Below are 25,372 nucleotides of genomic sequence, written 5' to 3'. Positions count from 1 at the left end.
AACACTGCTTCTATTTTTCATATTTTTAACATTTATATTTTTAATTTTATTCAACTTTATTCAACAAAAATTTATAATGTATTTCAATGGGGAGACCCTTCAAATCCTCATTCAACTTACTCATTTTTAAACTCTTACTACTTCCACATACATTGACATAGAGCCACCATTCAAACTTTAAAACGAAGACAAGACATTCAACTATTCAACTTGTATTTATCTTTTCAATATCTATTATACTTTTTCTTCAGTTCCAGTTTAAGTTTCATGATGTTTTTTCACCCGTTTCAGAGTTTATAATGGGTGTGTATGGGACGGAATGTTGGGGCTAGAGTGAGGCAGCTCAACTGCTAGAGTGAGAGGAGCAAAAAAATTAATCTTAAAATCTTTTTTAAAACTGCTGCTGTGTCCGCAGCGTTTGCTCTACAGGTATGATTTTACCCTCAAAACGTAGCCATCGCTGTCCTCTTTCATCCAATGTGTTTACTATTGTACTAGGTGTTATGGTTCTTTCATAAATGTCACCAATGCACAGCCTCCTCCCTCCAACTCTTCCATAGACTCTAATGTTAAAATGGCTCAGAAGGTTCGTTTGAAAATCAGAAGAGCATGGTGTCTTTCCACTGTCACCACGTCCATATAATAAGCTCCACAGGCATGAAAACTGAGAATTCAGTAGACTAGACATTGCTGTCGCTCACGGTGAAAGAATTTTGTCAATACGACTTTTACTTTTCATTTGGGAGCGATTTGTTTCGGCCTGACTTTTCTGTTCATTTTAAGCAGCAAAAGTGAGGTGCATGTCTGTGTGCGTGTGTATGGAGCCATTGGGTGCGGTCACTATAGCAACCAGGCTCACACCTGCCTGCTTAACGAGCTCTGCCTGCCACTGTACCAAGATTCATCTTAAGCACTTCTCTTTCAACTGCTGCTGTGTCCACAGTGTTACAGCCATCATTTTACCCTCAAATTGTCGCCATTATTGTTCTCTTTCCAACACTGTATCTTTCAAAGCTCAGGCATTTAAACTTTTTAAACTGTGTGGATCAAAGTGGAGGGATCACATTTGAGTCATTCAGTGATTCAAAGAATATGACCTTTTAATATTCATTCAGATGTTTTCTGACTCTAAATGTTCTTTTCTCATTTCTTAGGGTTTTCTAATTTACATTTAAAACATTTTCAGTTTTTTTCCAACTTCTTCTTCTGTGTAACCTTCAGCTTTTAGCAGTTCAGCACCTTTGTTTTCAGGTTAAATTCGGGGTTTTTTTTTTTGTTTTTTTTTTATCTCATTCAATATTTTTAACTCAAAATTCAGCAATTAATTCATTTCAGTGCATACATTCAGATTCAAGCATTCACACTGCAGTTTCTTCAGAAAATGCACTTTCTAGTTAGTGTGAATGCTTGAAAAGCATTCACAGTATTGTTCTTCTAATCTTTATTATTATTATTATATTTTATTATTTTTCCGTACGTTTTTTGAAAGCCTACTCCTTCAAAACCGTTCAACTTAGAAAAACCATTCAAACATCGTTAGATTCCTATTATTTTGGACAACATTGCTTCTATTTTTCTCATTTTTAACATTTATATTTTTAATTTTATTCAACTTTATTCAACAAAAATTTCCCATGTATTTCAATGGGGAGACCCTTCAAATTCTCATTCAACTTACTCATTTTTAAACTCTTACTACTTCCACATACATTGACATAGAGCCACCATTCAAACTTTAAAACGAAGACAAGACATTCAACTATTCAACTTGTATTTATCTTTTCAATATCTATTATACTTTTTCTTCAGTTCCAGTTTAAGTTTCATGATGTTTTTTCACCCGTTTCAAAATTTATAATGGGTGTGTATGGGACGGAATGTTGGGGCTAGAGTGAGACAGCTCAACTGCTAGAGTGAGAGGAGCAAAAAAATTAATCTTAAAATCTTTTTTAAAACTGCTGCTGTGTCCACAGCGTTTGCTCTACAGGTATGATTTTACCCTCAAAACGTAGCCATCGCTGTCCTCTTTCATCCAATGTGTTTACTATTGTACTAGGTGTTATGGTTCTTTCATAAATGTCACCAATGCACAGCCTCCTCCCTCCAACTCTTCCATAGACTCTAATGTTAAAATGGCTCAGAAGGTTCGTTTGAAAATCAGAAGAGCATGGTGTCTTTCCACTGTCACCACGTCCATATAATAAACTCCACAGGCATGAAAACTGAGAATTCAGTAGACTAGACATTGCTGTCACTCACGGTGAAAGAATTTTGTCAATACGACTTTTACTTTTCATTTGGGAGCGATTTGTTTCGGCCTGACTTTTCTGTTCATTTTAAGCAGCAAAAGTGAGGTGCATGTCTGTGTACGTGTGTATGGAGCCCTTGGGTGCAGTCACTATAGCAACCAGGCTCACACCTGCCTGCTTAACGAGCTCTGTCTCTCACTCTGCCAAGATTAAATCAAAAATGTGTGTTACATCTAAGCAGTTGTAGTAAGATTAACTTTTTCAATAGGTACAATAAGACAGGTTTGACAGGCTTTTGCCACAGATTAACAGTATGTCAGTAGTTAATATAGGCTAACTGAATAGAGACCTGAATTATTGCCCTGTTAAATTCAAGTTGATTGTGTATTGGTGGACTTGTCTTCTCCACACAGGTTTTTCATACCTCGGCAGTTTTAGTCAGTTGATGACTTTAAAATAATCTTTTCTGACTGGATAATTAAAGCTCACAGCATCTACCTGTCTGTAGTGTATTTTCCCACATTTTAAATAATCGAATCTCATTTAATGTCTCTGTTTTTAGTCTGTATAGTTTATCTCCCCACGAATACGCTCAAAGTAGTCTTAAAATAAAATCCATAAAACAGTTCAAGATGACATACTTTTTATTTGCTAATTTAATGCCAGTTGCCCTCTTTCCTGAGTATAAGCGAATGAGTGACATAAAGAGAAAAAGTACCAATTTGTATGCTGGTGAGTCTTGTGTATTTTTTTCTCTGTCTCTCTATGACAGAGAAATATATATGCTCATTATTGATGTTCAAACTGATGCTCAAATTTCCAAGCACCACCTGAACGCCTCATCAGTCTTTAACTAATCACTGCACCAACTGCCGTCATTCCGCTTTGCTCTCTGCTGTGGTAAGTACAATACACTCAGTACAGCACTGTTTTAATTTTATGATGGTAAAAATACATGTTTGACATTTAAACTCACATATCAAGTCTTTTTAAAGTTCAACAGAGTTCAAAGAATAAAGAAAGCAAAAAAAGAACCTTTGCTACCATTTATATAGGTTTATGACTTTTGCTGTTAGCAGCAGTGCTAACGCTAGCTTCAATGCTAATGCTAGCTATAGTGCTAACACTAGCCTTAGCAGTTGTTAACTGACAAAAAGAATATTCTTGTGATATTCCTGTGATATTTATTGGCGGTCAGTGAGACAAAAGTAACAAATGAGATTTATTATTGCCATTGTGGCTCAGTTTTAACAGTAAGAGTACTTCATGACTTTTGCTGTTAGTAGCAGGAATGCTAACGCTAGCTTCAATGCTAACGCTAGCTTCAATGCTAATGCTAGCTATAGTGCTAACACTAGCCTTAGCAGTTGTTAACTGACAAAAAGAATATTCCTGTGATATTCCTGTGATATTTATTGGCGGTCAGTGAGACAAAAGTAACAAATGAGATTTATTATTGCCATTGTGCCTCAGTTTTAACAGTAAGAGTACTTCATGACTTTTGCTGTTAGTAGCAGTGCTAATGCTAGCTTCGATGCTAATGCTAGCATCAATGCTAACGCTAGCTATAGTGCCAACACTAGCCTTAGCAGTTTTTAACTGACAAAAAGAATATTCCTGTGATATTCCTGTGATATTTATTGGCGGTCAGTGAGACAAAAGTAACAAATGAGCTTTATTATTGCCATTGTGCCTCAGTTTTAACAGTAAGAGTGCTAGTTCTACCAGCAGTGCTAACACTAACTGAAGTTAGTGTTAGCACTTAGCGATGCTAAGGGTAGTAACAGTCTAACAGTAGCCTTATATAAGTACTTAAATAAATACTTCAGTTAATTAGTTTGAATTATAAAATGGCTGCTGTATCAGCTGGTGTGCTATATTACTCTATAATTACCCTGCTGACTATAAGTTCAGTGTATCATGTCGTGTGGGCTTTGTTTTTTTGTTAGTCTGATAAAACTGTACAGACAACTAACATGTTATTTCTTGTCTTACACTTTCAGGAACTTGACTCACATCTGTGCTTTGCCTGGTAGGTGTGCACATACTGTTAGAGAAGTACACCAAAATTTTAAAAAAATAATCTGACTAATATAAGCTTTAAAGTGATGGGTTCAAACTTTGTGCTAGACCTTTTAAACACATTTTTATAATAAAGACACATAAGTTCAGCTTAACAATTGGGCTAAAATATTTTTTTCGTACATTTTTGCACATTACATGTGATTAGTTAACAATTCACTCAGTCATATTTGTATTTAAAAATATTATTGCTGAATTTAATTAAATATTTATTCTTTTAAAAAGTGCCAAATTGCTCAACTTTTTGCACATGGCAGCCGACAACAGTTTAGCTTGAATATTTGTTTTGTCCTTTTTCAGTAGTCACAATTAGTTCATACAATTACCATGTGATATAATTTTATTAAAAAATTTTTTTTCTTGTTTTTTGTTCACAGTGTGCAGAAGAAGAACAAGGACCAGATCTCCAGTCTTCTATCTCACATCCCAACCCCCCAACCCCTCTATCTTCTGTCCTACTCCACCTGTTGTCTCTGCCTTCTTTCCATCTGTATTTCACCCTGTGGTTTGTGAGAAATTTTGCCAAACCAAGAATCTTATTGCGGTTTGATTTAAAGCCGTGTCTCTCCTGCTCTGTCTGTTCTCTCTGCTAAATTTTCTCTCTACCTGTTTTTCACTCTTTGGCTTGCTGCTGAAAAATGCACAAGCCAATAAAACAATAAAGAGTGCATATTTTGCCTCAACCTGAGAACAAACTGAACAAACAAAGAAAACTCTGCGGTTTGATTTAAAGCCGTGTCTCTCCTGCTCTGTCTGTTCTCTCTGCTAAATTTTCTCTCTACCTGTTTTTCACTCTTGGCTTGCTGCTGAAAAACGCCAAGCCATTAAAGCAATAAAGAGTGCATATTGCCTCTACCTGAGAACAAACTGAACAAATAAAGAAAACTCTAATTCACGGTTTGATTGTGATTTCCCAGCCGTGTTTCTCCTGCTCTGTCTGTTCTCTCTTCTAAATTTTCTCTCTAGCTGTTTTTCACTTTGCGCTTGCTGCTAAGTTGTGCCAAGCCAATAAAGAGAGTGCATATTATTCTCTTGACTGACAAACTGTCAAACAAACAAAGACATCTGTTTCTGAGAAATAAAAACTGAAATATAAAGACAAAGAAAACATCTCCTGCTCTGTGCCACTCTTATTTTATAAACATATTTTCTAAAGACTAAGAGAAACACTTGTGTAAAAATGCCAAGGAAGCAGAAAAAGTCACAAGCTGCAAAACAACGCTGGAAGAAGTTCCATGAGTTTTATGAAGTACCAACATGTGAACAAGCTGAGTGTGATTTTCCTCAGAGCTCTGCAGAAGACTTTGTGTCTGCAAAGACCAATGCTGATGGTGTCAAACAGGCAGGTCAACATGTTCCTGCACATGTACAACAGGTATCCTATGCAGATGCTGTAAAGATTGGATTGCAGCATGAATTTAATGATCATCAGGTAAACCATAGAGACCAACCTGAGGTGTCAAGTGCCCCACAGGTGGGTTATGCTGATATTGTAAAAAGAGGCCGTCACAGTGATGTGGCAGGACCATCTCATGCAGAAAGAGTGAACTTTGAAAACCAGCCCTCTGTTACACATATCTGTGCATCTCACAGCCAGGCTCATCCCAAATATGGAGACTCCAGAAACAAGCAGTGCACATGTAACTCACTCACATTTCTTGCTTTCCTTCATGAGAATGATAACATGACTACAGCTGACCTTAATCTGGTCTTGGATAAAGGTGATGTGATGTACAAAGAGGCCAAGAAAAGATTTCCTAAAAATATTCATTTGGCAACCGATGAGCTGCCAGACAAAGTTGATGCTCGCTGGTCTATGTATGATGTCGACATGACACAGCCTTCCCGGTATGGGACATTTGAAGAACCTCCAGAGGAGGCAGTAGATACCTTTCTCAGCTTAGAAGCAGGACTGAGCTGCCTGTTGTCAGATGTGCAGTATGCCTTATTGATTATGAGTGGATTGTGTATCGCAGTGTTCCGATCCACATCAGGCAAATATGGTTTCTTTGATCCACACTCCAGAACACCCAGTGGTCTTCCTCTACTACTACAGTCACGTAATCGTGGTACAGCAGTGATGCTGAAATTCACTCTCCTCAGTGACATGATTAAGAGGATCCAAGATTCTTATGAAATGATGGAGATATCACCCTCTTGTAACTATGAACTGAAGCCTGTGCAGTTCTACAGTATGAGCACAGTGAACCTGAGTGATACTATCACAGACACAGTCTGCAGACCAACAGCTGCCACTGCTGTGGCATCTACTCACTCTGATACAACTGTTGATGAAGCAAACTCCTCTACTCCAAGGAGAAACACAACGACTGATCTGACTGAGAACATCTTTTGTCAAATGTCCATTTGTACGCCACCGGTGAAACAAAAAGAAGTCCACGTGACTCAGTTCACATCATATGAAGATCAGAATGAACCTCCTAATATACCAACTGAAGAACTATGCAGTGAATTAAGTTTCCTTCCATCAAGGGATGCTTTTTTATGTCAATCAAATGCTGCAATAACAAATGTTGCTTCCTGTGATCTTTCTGATATAGTTTTACAAAAACTGAAAAAAGTTAATAAACAACAAAGGCAAAAAATGAGAAGAAGATTAATGGCATCAGAGAAACCCAGAAATCAGAGAAAAGAAAACCAAAAAAGGAAAGAACGACAAAAGTATGCTTCAAACAAAGAGTACAAAGAAAAGAAAAAGTCTTGCACAAGCGAGGCATATAAAAACAATCCTGAAGTCAGACAGAAAAAACAACAGTATATTAGAAGACGTTACTGTGAAAATGATGAATTCAGACAGAAACAACAGCAATATATTAGAAGACGTTACTGTGAAAATGATGAATTCAGAAAGAAACAAAAACAATATGTTAAAAAACGTTTTTCTGAGAATGCTACAGTTAGAAAGAAACAACAACAATATATTAAAAGACGCTACTGTGAGAACGATGAATTCAGAAAGAAACAACAACAATATATTAAAAGACGCTACTGTGAGAACGATGAATTCAGAAAGAAACAACAACAATATATTAAAAGACGCTACTGTGACAATGCTGAATTTAGACAAAAACAAAAAAACTATATAACTAAAAGGTATCAAGAAAACCCTGAATTCAGAGAGAGACAGAGATCTCGAGTGACTCAGCGTTATGCACGTGACAATGCATTCAGAGTAAGACACAGACAACTAATGAAACAACTAATGCGAGACAGGTATCAAAGTAATCTTGCCTTCAGGATTATGCACAACATGAGATGTGCAATGAAAATAAAAAGGAAATACAGATGGGTGAACAGACAAACCCAAGAGAGTGACAACAGTGTGATCAACGAGGCCATATCTGTGTTCAAATCACAAATCAAAGCTGGACCATCATACCCATGTACTGTATGCTTCAAGGCTTCATTTCCAAACCAAGTGCGACCCTGCACAAGGTCAAAGTATGTCAAAAACCCACATGTAGTTGCAACATGTTTGACAGGAAAGTTTGTTCATGTTTGTGATGAAAACTGCAGAAATGAGCAGTGCAAAGTGCCTGATGAGAGAAAGAGAGAGTGGATATGTCACACCTGCCACGATCATCTTAAAAATGGATCCATGCCAGCACTTGCTGTTGCCAATAAGTTGGATCTTGCTGATATTCCAGCTGAACTTTCTGATCTCAACATACTGGAGAGACATCTCATAGCCAAGTGCATACCATTTGCCAAGATCATTCCTCTTCCCAAAGGCAGACAAAGAGCAATTAGAGGAAATGTGGTCTGTGTCCCATCAGAGGTACAGGAAACTGTTGAAACACTACCTCGATTGAGAATTAATTCTCAGGTCTTGAGAGTAAAATTGAAGAGACGCTTGTCTTACAAAGGTCATCAGCTGTTTCAGACTGTAAGCTGGTCTAAACTTGTGCAAGCACTGCATAAACTCAAGCAGATTCATCCACAGTATAAGGATGTGAGCATCAGAGATGATGCTGAGCTGTGTGATCCAACTCTTCCTGATGAAGATGATGAGGATGATGATGAAAACATGAATGAGGACGATTATGATGAGGCTGATTTAATGGAAATTGACAGCTGTGAGAAAAATGCACTGAGTGAAGCACAAAATATAAATGAACAGGACATTGACATGTTACCCTGTGATGGTGAACAATCGCATGAACAGATGAGAGATGATTCAGAGCAAGCAGATGGACTGACTAATGGTGGTTTTGCACTCGAGTCCTGTTTGCAGCCCCCTGATGTGGCTGAGGAGATATTATGTTTCAGTGAAGGAATCTACTCTGTTGCTCCTGCAGAGAGAAACAATCCAATAAGTTTTTTCAAAACACCTAAACTGGAGGCCATGGCCTTCCCTGTGCAGTTTCCTACAGGCCAAAACACACTTGATGAAAGAAGGCTGATCAAAGTATCCCCCAGTGGGTATTTCAAATCAAGACTTTTCTGCATTGATGATCGTTTTGCCAAAGACACAAACTATTTATTCTTTGCACAGTTTGTGACTGAAATACACTTGGCTACATCCAGCATGACAGTACAGTTAAGGAAGGCAAAGCCTCTGACCAGAGATGGTAGAAAAATAACCTCAGGCATGTTACAAGATAAACATGAGGTGGAGAAACTGGTGCGAAATAAAGATGCAGTGAGATTCATGCAGCCTCTGAGAGGAACCCCAGCCTATTGGGAGAAAACAACAAGAGATCTTTTTGCCATGATCAGACAGTTGGGAACTCCCACGTTCTTTTGCACATTTTCAGCTGCTGAAATGCGCTGGCCTGAAGTGATCGAGGCAATAACAAGGCAGCAAGGTGAACAAGTGAATTTTGAAGGACTCGACTGGTCAGCAAAGTGTGACATCCTGAGAAGCAATCCTGTCACAACAATGCGCATGTTTGACAAGAGAGTTGAAGCATTATTCAGAGATTTACTCTTATCTCCCGCAGAGCCACTTGGCAAAGTCATTGACTACTTTTACAGAGTTGAGTTTCAGCACAGAGGAAGCCCACACATACACTGCCTCCTGTGGGTAGAAGGTGCTCCTGTGTTTGAGGAGGATGATGAGCAAACTGTTCTTGATTTTATAAACAAATACATCACAGCTCAGCTGCCTGATCCACATAAACAACCTGAACTGTACAAAAAAGTAACAGAAGTGCAAAAACACAGTAAGAACCACACAAAGACGTGCTTTAGGAGTTTAAGCTCCGGGTGCCGTTTTGGTTTTCCCAAACCACCCTGCAATGAGACAATGATCACAAGACCCAGTGAGGATGATGCACTGGAAGTAGAAACGGCAAAGAACAAGCTCAGACCACTGAACCAGCTGCTGAATGAACCTGAAACTGCTTCCATGAGTTTAGAGCAGCTCTTGGAAAGATGCAAGTTGACACATGCAGAATATCAGAGATACCTGAATAAAATGAACATGAGGAGTACGATCATACTAAAGCGTGATCCAAAAGACTCTTGGATAAACGGCTATAATCCACATCTGCTTGAAGCCTGGAACAGTAATATCGACATAAGCTTTGTTTTAGATGCTTTTGGTGCTGCAAATTATTTAATGAAATATATATCAAAAAAAGAGGGCGGGCTATCTGAGTACCTGAAAACTGTCATTGAGAACTCCCATAAGGACAGTGTAAATGAGTGCGATGAAATGAGAGCCGTCATGCAGGCATATTCAAAGAAGCGAGAGATCAGTGCACAGGAGTGTGTTGCTCGTGCATGTGGTCTTCACATGAAGCAATGCTCACGTGCTGTAATATTCATTCCAACTGATGATAATCCTGTGAAAATGAGTCGTCCCCTGTCAGTTCTGGACAACACAACACCTGAGTCTTCCAATGTTTGGATGACATCTTTGAATGACAAATACAAAGCCAGACCTGAAACACCAGAGTATGAGGAGATGTGCATGGCAGACTTTGCTGCTACTTGCAGGATTGTCTATGGCCAACAGAAAAAAGGTAAAGATGTTTTGCCCCTTCTCAATGAGATGGGGTTTGTGCAAAGGCGCAAAAACAATAAGCCTGCTATCATCAGATTTCACCGCTGCTCACAAGAAAAACATCCAGAGCAATATTACGGAAGACTGCTTAAACTGTACCTTCCTCATCGTTCAGACCACGAACTGAAAACACCATCGTTGCCATCCTATCAGGCTTTCTATGGTGCTGGCTGTGTACAGCTACCAGGTACTGACCGTCTTGAGTACGTGCAACACATTGTCAAAAGAAACAGAGAAAAATATGAGAAAAACAGTGAGGAGATCGAGAGCGCTGTTGAGGAATATGAGCAGAACAGAGGTGTGACTGACGAATGGTGTAATCTGGCACCTGAATCAGATCTCGTAAGGTTGCCACTTGTCGAACAAGAAAGAGAGCGAGACAATGAAAATGAACAGGAAGATGTGCCCGACTACAGCCGTCAGGCTGATGCTTCAACAGAAGTCAGAGCCATCAGGGAACCCCCTGCTATTGATCCCACATTGTTACGTCAGATGTTTCAGAATCTGAACAAGAAGCAAGCCTGCATATTTTATGCAGTTAGAGACTGGTGCATTAAAAGAGTCTGTGCTCTAAATCCAGAGCAGTTTTTCTTTTATATTAATGGTGGTGCTGGAACAGGAAAATCACATCTTATCAAATGCATCTACTCAGAAGCATCTAAGATACTGAGCAAAGTGCCCAGATATGCAGACGACGTTGACATATCAAAACCCACTGTCCTGTTAACTGCTTTCACTGGGACTGCAGCTTTTAACATTTCTGGAACAACACTGCATTCTCTTCTCAAGCTGCCTAGAAGCTTAAAACCTCCCATTCAGGGACTTGGCAATCAGCTGGATGAAGTCAGATCAGAACTTTTGAATGCTGAAATAATCGTCATTGACGAAGTGTCTATGGTGTCAAGACATCTCTTTGCATATGTAGATGCAAGACTCAAACAGATCAAAGGGACTCGGAGACCCTTTGGAGGCATGTCAGTCATTGCTGTCGGAGACTTCTATCAGCTACCCCCAGTGCGACAGTCTAAACCTCTCTGTGTGCACGACCCGTCCGAGATCGACCTGTGGCGGGAGCATTTTCAGATGATCACTCTGACTGAGATTATGCGTCAGAAAGATGATGTTGTCTTTGCTGAGATGCTGAACAGAATTCGTGTAAAAGGAAAGTTGGATGAGCTTTGCGAAGCAGATAGAGATTTGTTGTTACAGGCCATAACTGAACCAGCCCATTGTCCGACTGATGCATTGCACATTTTTGCAACTAATAAAGAAGTGGATGCACACAACTCTTCAACACTGGCTCTGCTCCACACTCATATCATTGACATCCATGCAGATGATTATAGAAAAGATCCTAGAACTGGCAGAATGGCACTTCAAGACAGACCATTGAAAGGAGGTAAAAACGAGTTACCAGACACACTGAAAGTTGCAGAAGGAGCTCGTGTCATGCTCACCAGAAACATTGACATACAAAATGGTTTGGTTAATGGAGCTTTTGGAAAACTACTTAGAGTAGTTCACTCTGAAAACGACCAACACATCATCAAACTTGGACTTAAAATGGATAATGAGACATCTGGAAAGAATAACCGCACACCAGCAGACGACATGGTGTACATTGAGAGAGCAGAGGAGAATCTGAAGCAGAAAGGAGTGGTACGAAGACAGTTCCCAGTGAAGCTGGCCTTTGCATGTACAATACATAAGGTACAGGGTATGACAACTACATCAGCTGTTGTCTCTCTTAAGAGCATTTTTGAGCCCGGCATGGCCTACGTAGCTGTCAGTAGAGTGACGTCTCTCAGTGGACTGTATCTTCTTGATATGGAGGAGAAAAAAATATTCACCAACCCAGAAATCACTGCAGCACTTGAGAACATGAGACAAGCCAACCTTGATGACATGATGCCTCTTCTACACGTGAGACAAACCCTCAGCAGGTCAGAGGTTTTCACCATTGTTCATCATAATACAGAGGGACTGCCAGCTCACATTAATGACATCAAAAGTCACCATGAATTGTGTCTAGCAGATGTTTTGTGCCTAACAGAAACACACCTGCGGGGCTCTTTTGTCGCAGAGAGTCTCCACTTGGAAAATTACAATTTGTTCAAACGCAACAGACACCTGTCCTACACAAACTTTCCCCAAATGGCAAACAGAAGTGGTGGTGGAGTTGCTGTTTATGTGAAAAGTGACATTCAAGTGCATGAAAAACAGTACATCCATAATGTAACTGACCTTGAATTTCTGGCTTTAAAGGTTGAAGCACCAGTCAGTGCTCTGATTGCAGTTGTATACAGACCTCCAGACTACACTCTGAGGCAATTCCTGAAAAACCTGGTAAGCCTATTAGACTCATTGGAGATCATGGACTGTCATCCCATCATAGTTTGTGGTGATTTTAATGAGAATGTTTTATCCAGTGCAAACAAACCAATCATGGAGTTGTTTGAGTCTAGGGGATACGCACAGGTCATCACTGCCCCTACCACAGAGAAGAACACACTGCTTGACCTAATTTTCATTTCTCAGCCAGATCGATGTCTCCATTCTGGAGTCTTGAAGACCTACCATAGTTACCATGACCCAGTATACTGTGTATTGTCCTGTGATGATTCATGATCTAGATCTTTGAATACAGTAAGTAATTTCTATATTTTTGAATGACTTAAGAAAGTAGAGCGATATTTAAAAGTTGACGCTCTGCATTGCAGTATAATGGTTGAATTGTTTACATAAAATACAATTACATGAATTAAGTAATGATCAGTAAAAGATGACAATTTTATTTATCACAGAAAATCTAAAATTCACTAACAGTAACCTATAAATGTCAGAAAAATCAAATATAGCAGTTTAAAATGAATAGTGTAGGCATATCCTCTCTGCAGCCAGGCTTCAACATCCTGCCAGGCTGCCCCAGTCTCACCGTGGCTGGGAGGGAGGGAGGGTGGACCAGAGGATTGCCTACACAACACATAAATGTTCAACAGCTTCTTCATTGTTTCTGAGAGAACAATAATGACTAAAGGTTGCTTTTTAAAAAAACAAACACAAACAAACAAACAAACCTAATTACAGCAATAATGACAGTTAAGCCACTTTATGTGTGCCTCTATTTTGAAATACTATTTACAAAAATGTTATTATTTTGGTTTGTTATAAACTTTAAACTTTTTCAAAAGTATACGATTATATTTTTGGACAAATATTTCGATGAAACATACATTTTTATGAGCTTTTATCATGTTTCGGCCAGTGCAATCATCAGGGTGGGTCTGGGTTGATAACTGCACATTTCTGGCCAGAAATGTTTCAGCAGTGTTACATAAGTAGTACATATGTAACACTTGCTTTCTGTTACCAGCTGATACCCTACATTTGTATAGACATTGGATGGTGTGAGGTTGGGGAGTTGAGGGGGGGGTTTACGGTGGGAGCTGAGGGGGGGGGGGGGGGTGTTAGGTTTCCCTTTTTCTTTTTTAAGAGAGACACAGTCCTCCTGTGTCTTCTCCAAGCTTCACATGTAAGATCCAACAGTGTGAAGCACATAGCAGCTAGAAACTGTAATGCCACAGATCAGAGAGGCTTCATCATCACCATCTTCATCGCCGTACGATCAGAGCGTGAGACTTCACATCTGGAGCACAGGAGACATTCTGTGATAAGTCCTCCTTCTAGCTTGTCCCACAAGCAGTCGGTGAGATTTACTCACAACAAAAAGGGTTAATGACATTATTTCCATGAAAACATGTATTCATTCTTTGTAAAGTGTTTAAATTGTGTTTTCACTTGACCTTAGGAGTGTTAGAGTGTATTGTAATGTCTGTACTCAGGTGTTTCCCTCTGTGATCCATCCCCATCAGAGCTGAGACACTCAGGACTGAACAGACTGCACAGTTTCTGTGACCGAGCCTCCAAAACACCTTCTTTGAAACCACTCATGATAGAAGGGCTTCATATTTGCAGCAGCACTACTACAGGTATTCAGTTTATTACAGGATGTGTTTGTTTCTTAGGACCAGCTCTGAGTGCACACTACCTAACATATACACCTTTCTGTTCATTACAAACCAACTACTCTGGATCATATGGCCAGTTGGCAGGAATGTTGCTGCAGGAAAACATCCCTGGAGATCACCATCATTGTCAGACTGACTGTGCCTCCTCTGTGCAGTGTCAAGATCCTCTCTAAATGAGTGTGTAAGTTAACATTTTCATTATTTTATTCCCTTTGACAAGACAAGTATCACTGATATTTACATTTACAACTACATATGTTCCCGTTTTCTGCTCTTCTTTTAAAGTCCTCAGCTATCCTGCTTCTGTGCTGCTTGCCACACATCAAACACTGGCCGGATGACAGGGAGGATCCACTCTGAAGTCACTGGACGTGATGAGGATCATATGGGACTTCATAGTTTCACAGAAACATTGTGCTCTGTGATTACAGGTTTTAAATGGACATAATGACTGCCTCTCTCTGATCAACAGGCTAAAGGATTGTTTTCATTGTTAGTGCTCTGTACAATGTATGCTTATTTAATATTTCATCACAGAGCAAACCTTTATTTATTTAACATTTTTTTATTTTGTTTTAATGTTGAATTAACTGTAGGGATTTTTTTAAGTGGGCACTTGGGATGTCATATGACCAGAAATGTGGTAACTGGAATTCAACGTTATGGAAGAAAAAATCTGCTGAGAACGAAACACACACAAAACCCCCCAAGAAAATTCAAATTCATTCCATGTAATCCAATCTAAAACATTTTAAACTGCTGAACAGCAACACAAACAGCGTTAAAAAACAGTGTTAACAGAATGATTATGATGATTTTGTACCAAAGTTTCAGGTCACATGGCACACCTAGTGTGTAGTGTGGGGTATCAGCTGGTAAGTATAGGTTTTTTCATATTTGTGTCCTTAGAGTTTAGATAGATAAAGCCTTGTGTATAATAATTAGTCATAACCACAACTCAAAGTCAGGGACTAACTAAATTTGGGACTTTGTGTCTGAGCCCAGGTTAAAACAATGTGTAAAAAAGCCTTTAGTGGCATGGCTGAACAATGCTGTATTGATACTTATTTATCCATGTTCACAAAAAGGACTAATGTGTTTATTTGATTATTTGCATGTGTTAAACTGTGTCACCACCTTAGGCTTTCATTTGAGTTTACTCACAAATCTCTATACAGTTCTCTTTTACCACTGTGTGGACTCTGTTTACATTAAAACATAAAAAAGAATGAGTAATAAAAAGATGTGTAGACAGATCAGAAGATTAAGTAGACCGATAGAAACAGCTGTTCAGCCATGTTCTAAGAAACCAACACAATTTAAAGGTTCAGGATTGTGGTTTTAAAAGTTGAATTTTCATGTATTTCATATGTTGCTCATTATTTTTTATTTAGTTATTTAATTTAGTTATTTTTCTTTATTCTACCAGTCCTTTTCAGAAAGAAGCTGTAAAATATGACTTAAGATTTTTATGTTATTTTCTATGACATACAAAACAAATTGATGTATGTAATACTATTAAACATGATATACACATGTGTATATGTCTGAAAAACATCATGCTGTATATTAAAGTTTGTATTTTCTGCAGAATGTTTGTTCATCTTTTAAGTTCATTTCAATTAGAAGAATATGAACTTTTAATATTCATTCAGAGGTTTTCTGACTCTAAATTTTCTTTTGTCATTACTCATCTTTTTATTATTTACATTTTAAACATGCTTAGCTTTTTCCAACTTCTTCTGTGTGAACATCAGCTTTCAAAAGTTCTGCACTTTTATTTTCAGGTTAAAAATTCTGTATTTTCCAGCTCATTCAGATTTTTAACTTAACATTCAGCAATTAATTCATTTCAGTGCATACATTCAGATTCAAGCATTCACACTGCAGTTTCTTCAGAAAATGCACTTTCTAGTTATTAGTGTGAATGCTTGAAAAGCATTCACAGTATTGTTATTCGAATCTTTATTATTATTATTATATTTTATCTATTCCGTACGTTTTTTGTACTCCTACTCCTTCAAAACCGTTCAACTTAGAAAAACCATTCAAACACCATTAGATTCCTATTCTTTTGGACATGACTGCTTCTACTTTTCTCATTTTTAACATTTATATTTTTAATTTTATTCAACTTTATTTAACAAAAATTTATAATGTATTTCAATGGAGAGACCCTTCAAATTCTCATTCAAATTCCTCCTCTTTAAACTGTATCTACTTCAACATACGTTCACATAGAGCCTCCATTCAAACTTTAAAACGAAGACAAGACATTCAACTATTCAACTTGTATTTATCTTTTCAATATCTATTATACTTTTTCTTTAGTTCCAGTTTAAGTTTCATGATGTTTTTTCACCCGTTTCAAAGTTTATAATGGGTGTGTATGGGACGGAATGTTGGGGCTAGAGTGAGGCAGCTCAACTGCTAGAGTGAGAGGAGCAAAAAAATTAATCTTAAAATCTTTTTTAAAACTGCTGCTGTGTCCGCAGCGTTTGCTCTACAGGTATGATTTTACCCTCAAAACGTAGCCATCGCTGTCCTCTTTCATCCAATGTGTTTACTATTGTCCTAGGTGTTATGGTTCTTTCGTAAATGTCACCAATGCACAGCCTCCTCCCTCCAACTCTTCCATAGACTCTAATGTTAAAATGGCTCAGAAGGTTCGTTTGAAAATCAGAAGAGCATGGTGTCTTTCCACTGTCACCACGTCCATATAATAAACTCCACAGGCATGAAAACTGAGAATTAGGTAGACTAGACATTGCTGTCACTCACGGTGAAAGAATTTTGTCAATACGACCTATACTTTTCATTTGGGAACGATTTGTTTGGGCCTGACTTTTCTATTCATTTTAAGCAGCAAAAGTGAGGCGCATGTCTGTGTACGTGTGTATGGAGCCATTGGGTGCGGTCACTATAGCAACCAGGCTCACACCTGCCTGCTTAACGAGCTCTGCCTGCCACTGTACCAAGATTCATCTTAAGCACTTCTCTTTCAACTGCTGCTGTGTCCACAGTGTTACAGCCATCATTTTACCCTCAAATTGTCGCCATTATTGTTCTCTTTCCAACACCGTATCTTTCAAAGCTCAGGCATTTAAACTTTTTAAACTGTGTGGATCAAAGTGGAGGGATCACATTTTAGTCATTCAGTGATTCAAAGAATATGACCTTTTAATATTCATTCAGATGTTTTCTGACTCTAAATGTTCTTTTCTCATTTCTTAGGGTTTTCTAATTTACATTTAAAACATTTTCAGTTTTTTTCCAACTCCTTCTTCTGTGTAACCTTCAGCTTTTAGCAGTTCAGCACCTTTGTTTTCAGGTTAAATTAGTTTTTTTTTTTGTTTTTTTTTATCTCATTCAATATTTTTAACTCAAAATTCAGCAATTAATTCATTTCAGTGCATACATTCAGATTCAAGCATTCACACTGCAGTTTCTTCAGAAAATGCACTTTCTAGTTATATTTTATTCTGTATTCCGTACGTTTTTTGTACTCCTACTCCTTCAAAACCGTTCAACTTAGAAAAACCATTCAAACACCATTAGATTCCTCTTCTTTTGGACATGACTGCTTCTATTTTTCATATTTTTAACATTTATATTTTTAATTTTATTCAACTTTATTCAAAAAAAATTTCCCAAAATTTCCCATGTATTTCAATGGGGAGACCCTTCAAATTCTCATTCAACTTATTCATTTTTAAACTCTTACTACTTCCACATACATTGACATAGAGCCACCATTCAAACTTTAAAACGAAGACAAGACATTCAACTATTCAACTTGTATTTATCTTTTCAATATCTATTATACTTTTTCTTCAGTTCCAGTTTAAGTTTCATGATGTTTTTTCACCCGTTTCAGAGTTTATAATGGGTGTGTATGGGACGGAATGTTGGGGCTAGAGTGAGGCAGCTCAACTGCTAGAGTGAGAGGAGCAAAAAAATTAATCTTAAAATCTTTTTTAAAACTGCTGCTGTGTCCGCAGCGTTTGCTCTACAGGTATGATTTTACCCTCAAAACGTAGCCATGGCTGTCCTCTTTCATCCAATGTGTTTACTATTGTCCTAGGTGTTATGGTTCTTTCATAAATGTCACCAATGCACAGCCTCCTCCCTCCAACTCTTCCATAGACTCTAATGTTAAAATGGCTCAGAAGGTTCGTTTGAAAATCAGAAGAGCATGGTGTCTTTCCACTGTCACCACGTCCATATAATAAGCTCCACAGGCATGAAAACTGAGAATTAGGTAGACTAGACATGGCTGTCGCTCACGGTGAAAGAATTTTGTCAATACGACATGTACTTTTCATTTGGGAACGATTTGTTTCGGCCTGACTTTTCTGTTCATTTTAAGCAGCAAAAGTGAGGTGCATGTCTGTGTCGTGTGTATGGAGCCATTGGGTGCGGTCACTATAGCAACCAGGCTCACACCTGCCTGCTTAACGAGCTCTGCCTGCCACTCTGCCAAGATTCATCTTAAACACTTCTCTTTCAACTGCTGCTGTGTCCACAGTGTTAAAGCCATCATTTTACCCTCAAAACGTCGCCATCGTTGTTCTCTTTCCAACATCTTGTCTTTCAAAGCTCAGACATTTAAACTTTTTAAACTGTGTGGATCAAAGTGGAGGGATCACATTTTCTTCATTCAGTGATTCAAAGAATATGAACTTTTAATATTCATTCAGATGTTTTCTGACTCTAAATGTTCTTTTCTCATTTCTTAGGGTTTTCTAATTTACATTTAAAACATTTTCAGCTTTTTTCCAACTTCTGCTTCTGTGTAACCTTCAGCTTTTAGCAGTTCAGCACCTTTGTTTTCAGGTTAAATTTGGTTGTTTTTTTTTGTTTTTTTTTTAAATTTCATTCAATATTTTTAACTCAAAATTCAGCAATTAATTCATTTCAGTGCATACATTCAGATTCAAGCATTCACACTGCAGTTTCTTCAGAAAATGCACTTTCTAGTTATTATTTTCTATTCCGTACGTTTTTCGCCGACTATCTCCTTCAAAACCGTTCAACTTAGAAAAACCATTCAAACACCATTAGATTCCTCTTCTTTTGGAATGGTGTGCTTCTACTTTTCTCATTTTTAACATTTATATTTTTAATTTTATTCAACTTTATTCAACAAAAATTTCCCATGTATTTCAATGGGGAGACCCTTCAAATTCTCATTCAACTTACTCATTTTTAAACTCTTACTACTTCAACATACGTTCACATAGAGCCACCATTCAAACTTTAAAACGAAGACAAGACATTCAACTATTCAACTTGTATTTATCTTTTCAATATCTATTATACTTTTTCTTCAGTTCCAGTTTAAGTTTCATGATGTTTTTTCACCCGTTTCAGAGTTTATAATGGGTGTGTATGGGACGGAATGTTGGGGCTAGAGTGAGACATCTCAACTGCTAGAGTGAGAGGAGCAAAAAAATTAATCTTAAAATCTTTTTTAAAACTGCTGCTGTGTCCACAGCGTTTGCTCTACAGATATGATTTTACCCTCAAAACGTAGCCATGGCTGTCCTCTTTCATCCAATGTGTTTACTATTGTCCTAGGTGTTATGGTTCTTTCATAAATGTCACCAATGCACAGCCTCCTCCCTCCAACTCTTCCATAGACTCTAATGTTAAAATGGCTCAGAAGGTTCGTTTGAAAATCAGAAGAGCATGGTGTCTTTCCACTGTCACCACGTCCATATAATAAGCTCCACAGGCATGAAAACTGAGAATTAGGTAGACTAGACATTGCTGTCGCTCACAGTGAAAGAATTTTGTCAATACGACTTTTACTTTTCATTTGGGAACGATTTGTTTCGGCCTGACTTTTCTGTTCATTTTAAGCAGCAAAAGTGAGGCGCATGTCTGTGTGCGTGTGTATGGAGCCATTGGGTGCGGTCACTATAGCAACCAGGCTCACACCTGCCTGCTTAACGAGCTCTCTCTGCCACTCTGCCAAAATTCATCTTAAACACTTCTCTTTCAACTGCTGCTGTGTCCACAGTGTTAAAGCCATCATTTTACCCTCAAAACGTCGCCATCGTTGTTCTCTTTCCAACATTTTGTCTTTCAAAGCTCAGAGATGTAAACTTTTTAAACTGTGTGGGTCCAAGTGGAGGGATCACATTTTAGTCATTCAGTGATTCAAAGAATATGACCTTTTAATATTCATTCAGATGTTTTCTGACTCTAAATGTTCTTTTCTCATTTCTTAGGTTTTTCTAATTTACAATTAAAACATTTTCAGCTTTTTTCCAACTTCTTCTTCTGTGTAACCTTCAGCTTTTAGCAGTTCAGCACTTTTGTTTTCAGGTTAAATTCGGGTTTTTTTTTTTTTATCTCATTCAAGATTTTTAACTTAAATTCAGTAATTAATTCATTTCAGTGCATACATTCAGATTCAAGCATTCACACTGCAGTTTCTTCAGAAAATGCACTTTCTAGTTTTATTTATTTTTTTATTAAATAGCACTTTTTAAAATCAGAGAGCTTGACTATAAGAATAGAGACAAATTACAGCAGAAGCACGTGCACAGTTACAACAAAACAAAACTTTGAAATAAAAGATTTTACCTGATAATTCAAGCACAAATCCACTTTGTAAATACGAAGGGTCTTGAGCTTTGATATAGAACACAACCCCCAAAATTTGCTGACCTGATTCTTAGGGAACAGATCCACAGTTTGGGATCCTTTCTGTTTTCAAGGTACAGCCGTACTGATGCATATTCATCTTACAACGTGCATGCATCCATACTTTTACCACTTTATAACCATTAACAGATACTTTTGGAAATGCAGCTGATCAAGTTTTAGGTTAAAAACTCTCATTACAAAACAGTGACAGAGAGTTTGTTTTCTGATTGTCATTAAAATGGAAAAAACCCCACATTATAGTTCTGCTCATATACCTTTGCGTCGGTACACATTTGTCATCACCATAGTTTTCTCTGATGATGGATAGCGCTCAAAGCATCACTTGCTTTGAGACAACAGCTGATCTATGATTTCTGCTGCCATGGCTGTTTTATACTAATGTGTTATATTTCGCTTCACTTCCACTTCATTGTGGGGCCAATCAAAATAAATGCATTAAAAAAATAAAAATCTATTTTTATACTTTTTTCATTTCTGTTTGTCTGTTTTTGTGTTGTTGTGTTTTCTAGAAATAGCTGACCTTTTGCTTCATTTTTACCCCAGCGCTCATGTGACCAGTGTATGTGAATGGTGATATATGTGTAACTGTAAATGGAAAGTATTGTTGAAAATGTGCTAAAGTGCTTGCCTGGGCAAAGGATTGGTGCGAAAGCTTGTGCAAGGTACTACTAGTATGATTGAGGGGCTGTAGGGGGCCTAGCAGGAGTAAAACATGTTCCTGGCTCATAATACACTCTGAAGCAAGATCAGCAAGCTTTATGGAAGAGGAGGAAGCTTCTGAGTAGTTTTGTGTGTGTGTGTGATTGTGCGCTTCTATGTTGGGTTGAGTTTTCGTGACAAGAGTGGCGTTGGTGGCACAGAGTGTCGCATCTGTTTGTCTTTGGATGACTGCTTGTTTTTTTTAGGTGTGCTGATGGGTGGTGTATGTGAAGGCCATTTGGTTATGGTTCAGGGCCTATGAATGGGAAGGGACACAAGCAGAGCCAAGCTTGGGTAAACCAGCTGCCATCAACACTGCGTGATCCAGACCGGACTGGTCCAGCCACCATTAGCACTCCTGGAGCCTGAGCAAAAAAAACAAGACACTCACACCAAAATATCTTTAACAATGCTGAGGAGGTGATCTGAATCAGACAAGTTCGTGCTTCATGTTTTCAACAATTACTTCTTGGAAATTTTGGCATGTCGAAACACAAGTGGCTTCTCACACCTGTGGGTGTATTGACAGTGCGGGTAAAGAGGGGCTATTTATTATCAGAGAACAAGAACCAAAACTCAAACCATTAATAAAAAAAAAGCTATTGTGAAAGATTTGTAACGGCCAAAATACACTAACATTAGAGATCTGATATTTTAAACATCTTTCAAACTACATTTGATTCCACTTACGTTTATCGACACAATGACTCGTGATGCCTCTTTTAATCCCACAACTTAAGAGTATGTAAGTGTTTAGCATTGTATTCATGCTCTGTCTGTCTCTCTCACTCAGGGGCATTGTCTGTATTCAAGATTGTGACAGTGGGTGTAGTGATAACCATGTAGGCTGCACTCGAGCAGGGCTTTACAAGAGAGGGAACAGTGGGGATATGCAGACTGGAGTCAGAGGCCCATCCATTAACTTGACAGGCTGCAGAAGCTGCCAAGAGTATGAGCGCATGCTTTGGAGCACACTTCTCAGTGGGCGTGTGTCTTGCTGCACCCATACTGCCACGGTTCCTCCGAGCACCACCGGAACGTCTGGCCCTGGCTGAACAGTCAGTCTATGTCCATCTCCATGTCTGTGTCTGGAACCACAGGGAAGCTCTGATCAGCTTGGCCCAGAACCTGAGAGAGGAGAGAGGGGGCGATATTACAGCCCAGCACTCCCATCAGACTGTCTGCCTCACTGTTCCCTGAGGAAATCAGTTTAACAGTCCCCAGCTCTTGGCAAGCAGAGGGAGAGGGGGTGGAGGAAAAGGCAAGAGGTGTGTGTGTGTGTGTGTGTGTGTGTGTGTGTGTGTGTGTGTGTGTGTGTGTGTGTGTGTGTGTGTGTGTGTGTGTGTGAGAGAGAGAGAGAGAGAGAGAGAGAGAGAGAGAGAGAAACAGAAAGAGGAGAGAGAGAGAGGGGGTGGTAGATGTTACTGCCTCTCTGGGTGAGAGGGAAATCTAATAAAATTGAACTAATGGGGGTATGGGCTTTTTAGGGGACAGAGAGTGGGTTTGTAGACAGGCACTGGTGGGTAGTGCTGGCGGTGGAGATGAGGAGGATGGAACAGGATCCGTGGAGTGCTTGGCGAAGCAGCAGAGCCAAACTCCTGCTTTCAGCTGCAGATGGTGAACCCGGGTCGGGTTTAGAGTGCAAGGTAGGGGGGCCGAGGCATATATAAAATACTCCCGGAAAGTTACAGCTTTGATATATTATGCAATTAGAAATGCTGTGTGCTTACTCACGATCACTGTGCTTGCCTGATGTTAACAAAGAAGCTGACAGTGAGAGACAGAAGCTTTAATGTTTCTCTGCGGACCCTTAAATGTGAAGCGAAAGAGCACCATTTGAATCTTTGATCTTTTTGCAGTTGAACTGTGACTCCACAGACTGATCAAATCTTTCAAACCTACTGTGAGGCGCCAGAGGGCCACAGGTCCCCTGATAGTACAATGCTCCACTTTTAAGGGGAATAAAAGTGCTCACCCTGACCTTGCTAGGTTTGATTTACCCATCCTTAGGCAGGCGTGGTCTCTTCCCTTTGTACCTGCTTCATGATCATGGTTTCTCCTCCCAGGGTTAATAGACATGAAGTCATCTGGTGAGCAGAAACCTGAGTGTGTTCTCAGGATGTGCCCAGAGCACTCACAGGGACATCACTCAAAGCCCCTGTGTCAGAGAGGACACAGCCATTAATAAATATCATTAATGGATGATCACCTGGTATCCCTGAAACCACATAAATGAGAGAGGCCTAAAAAAAGGAGAGGGAGTGGAGAGGTCAGGGGGCAAAGGTCTGAGAGGAGATAGCTCCCCTCTGGGCAAAAGATGGCTGAATCAGGGATGGTGGAAAATCAATAGCACTGCTACTTTCAGTATACTGTCAGAATGCGTGTATTTATGCTGCTACTATATAAAAATTATTGTGAAGGAAGCTGACCACTTTCTAATGGTGTCACGGAGACTTCATTTTCCTGTTGCAACTTGGCAGCAGGGCAGACGGTGGTAGAACAGGATGCATACCGTCCCATCTTTGAGCGCTCTGCACAGCCGCAAGCTAACACCTGCACTGATTTAATGACTGTTTTCTGTGGCAGCCATGTTGCTGCAGGAGAAATGTATATGTTTGTGTGTGTGTCATTAGAGTAAAATGCACATGGTGGTTAAGTTCTTGTGCTTAGCACAGTCTGGGGAAATACAACCATGTGTTAAAGAGTCATTAAGGGGCTGATGAAGGTGTTTGAGAATCACAGCCTGCTCATCATCACTCTGCTAACGTCCCTTAGTTGCGTCACTGTGGTTCTGGATACAAAGACTTAAGTTTTGGCTGAGCTGGGTTTAACTGAGCTGTGTCTCGACTTCAGATGCAGGAGAGGTAGACACTTGTACAGAGCTAGCTTCAGGAATAGGGTTATATCACGGTAAGGGTTTTCTCTTTTAACTGTGTCCTTTTCTTTAAACCTATCAGTTTAAGGTGGTGCATTTATATATTCATACTGCCTATTTAAAGAGCTGGATTTTCCATTATTCATCATGTAAGTGGGAAGGTCCTGCCAGCTAATCCAGTCAAAGAGAGTGGTTTAATTTCTATGCGTGTACTAAAAATTTAAGTTGTATGTTGTCAAGATGTTTCTGTAGTTCTTTGATTGATTTTGTTATGTGTAATAGCTATGCTGTCTCTGTTGAACTGTATTATATTAACTTGTGTTGCATTACATTCAGTTACTTTTGTACTTTGTTGTGTATATAACCATCGCCACTAAGGCTTGTGCATCGGCCCCTTGGCTCTTTGACCTGCAGTCCCTCTGTACTTTGACACTCGCAGGCCGCTTTGAATGCAGGCTAATTGAATTAATATACAGATAGTGCCAGCTGGACAGCTCGCTGAGACGCTGACAAATGACTAAATGCTGTTTCAGGCTAATGGTGTGTGGGGAAGAGACACTGGAATCCATCTAATCTCTTCCCACCTCTAGTCTTTGTCTCTCTTAATACTCCCCTTCACCATTTATGCTCTCTGTCTTCCACCTGGCGTCCTCCCTTTCTAGAAGGGAGTTTCAGTGACACCAAAAGAGCATCTTACCGGCCATCAGCTTACTAAACGTCTTATAGAGAC

General features: G+C 39.0%; 1 protein-coding gene and 2 long non-coding RNA genes across 10 annotated transcripts in view; all 3 read left to right on the top strand.

The window, feature by feature from the left end:
- Positions 1–25,372, top strand: part of creb5b (cAMP responsive element binding protein 5b) — a 67,788-nt gene that overhangs the window by 36,328 nt on the left and 6,088 nt on the right. The gene's annotated exons all lie outside the window — the stretch shown is intronic.
- On the top strand, positions 3,035–4,848 carry LOC145431805 (uncharacterized). The gene is made up of 3 exons (XR_013912110.1): positions 3,035–3,149; positions 4,253–4,281; positions 4,709–4,848. It is a non-coding gene; the product is annotated as an uncharacterized LOC145431805 (long non-coding RNA).
- Positions 14,211–14,855, top strand: LOC145431806 (uncharacterized). The gene is made up of 3 exons (XR_013912111.1): positions 14,211–14,351; positions 14,468–14,571; positions 14,676–14,855. It is a non-coding gene; the product is annotated as an uncharacterized LOC145431806 (long non-coding RNA).

The sequence above is a fragment of the Astatotilapia calliptera genome, chromosome 11 (genome assembly GCF_964374335.1).
Source record: "Astatotilapia calliptera chromosome 11, fAstCal68.1, whole genome shotgun sequence".
Classification (NCBI taxonomy): domain Eukaryota; kingdom Metazoa; phylum Chordata; class Actinopteri; order Cichliformes; family Cichlidae; genus Astatotilapia; species Astatotilapia calliptera.
This window is presented reverse-complemented; position numbering and strand designations above follow the sequence as displayed.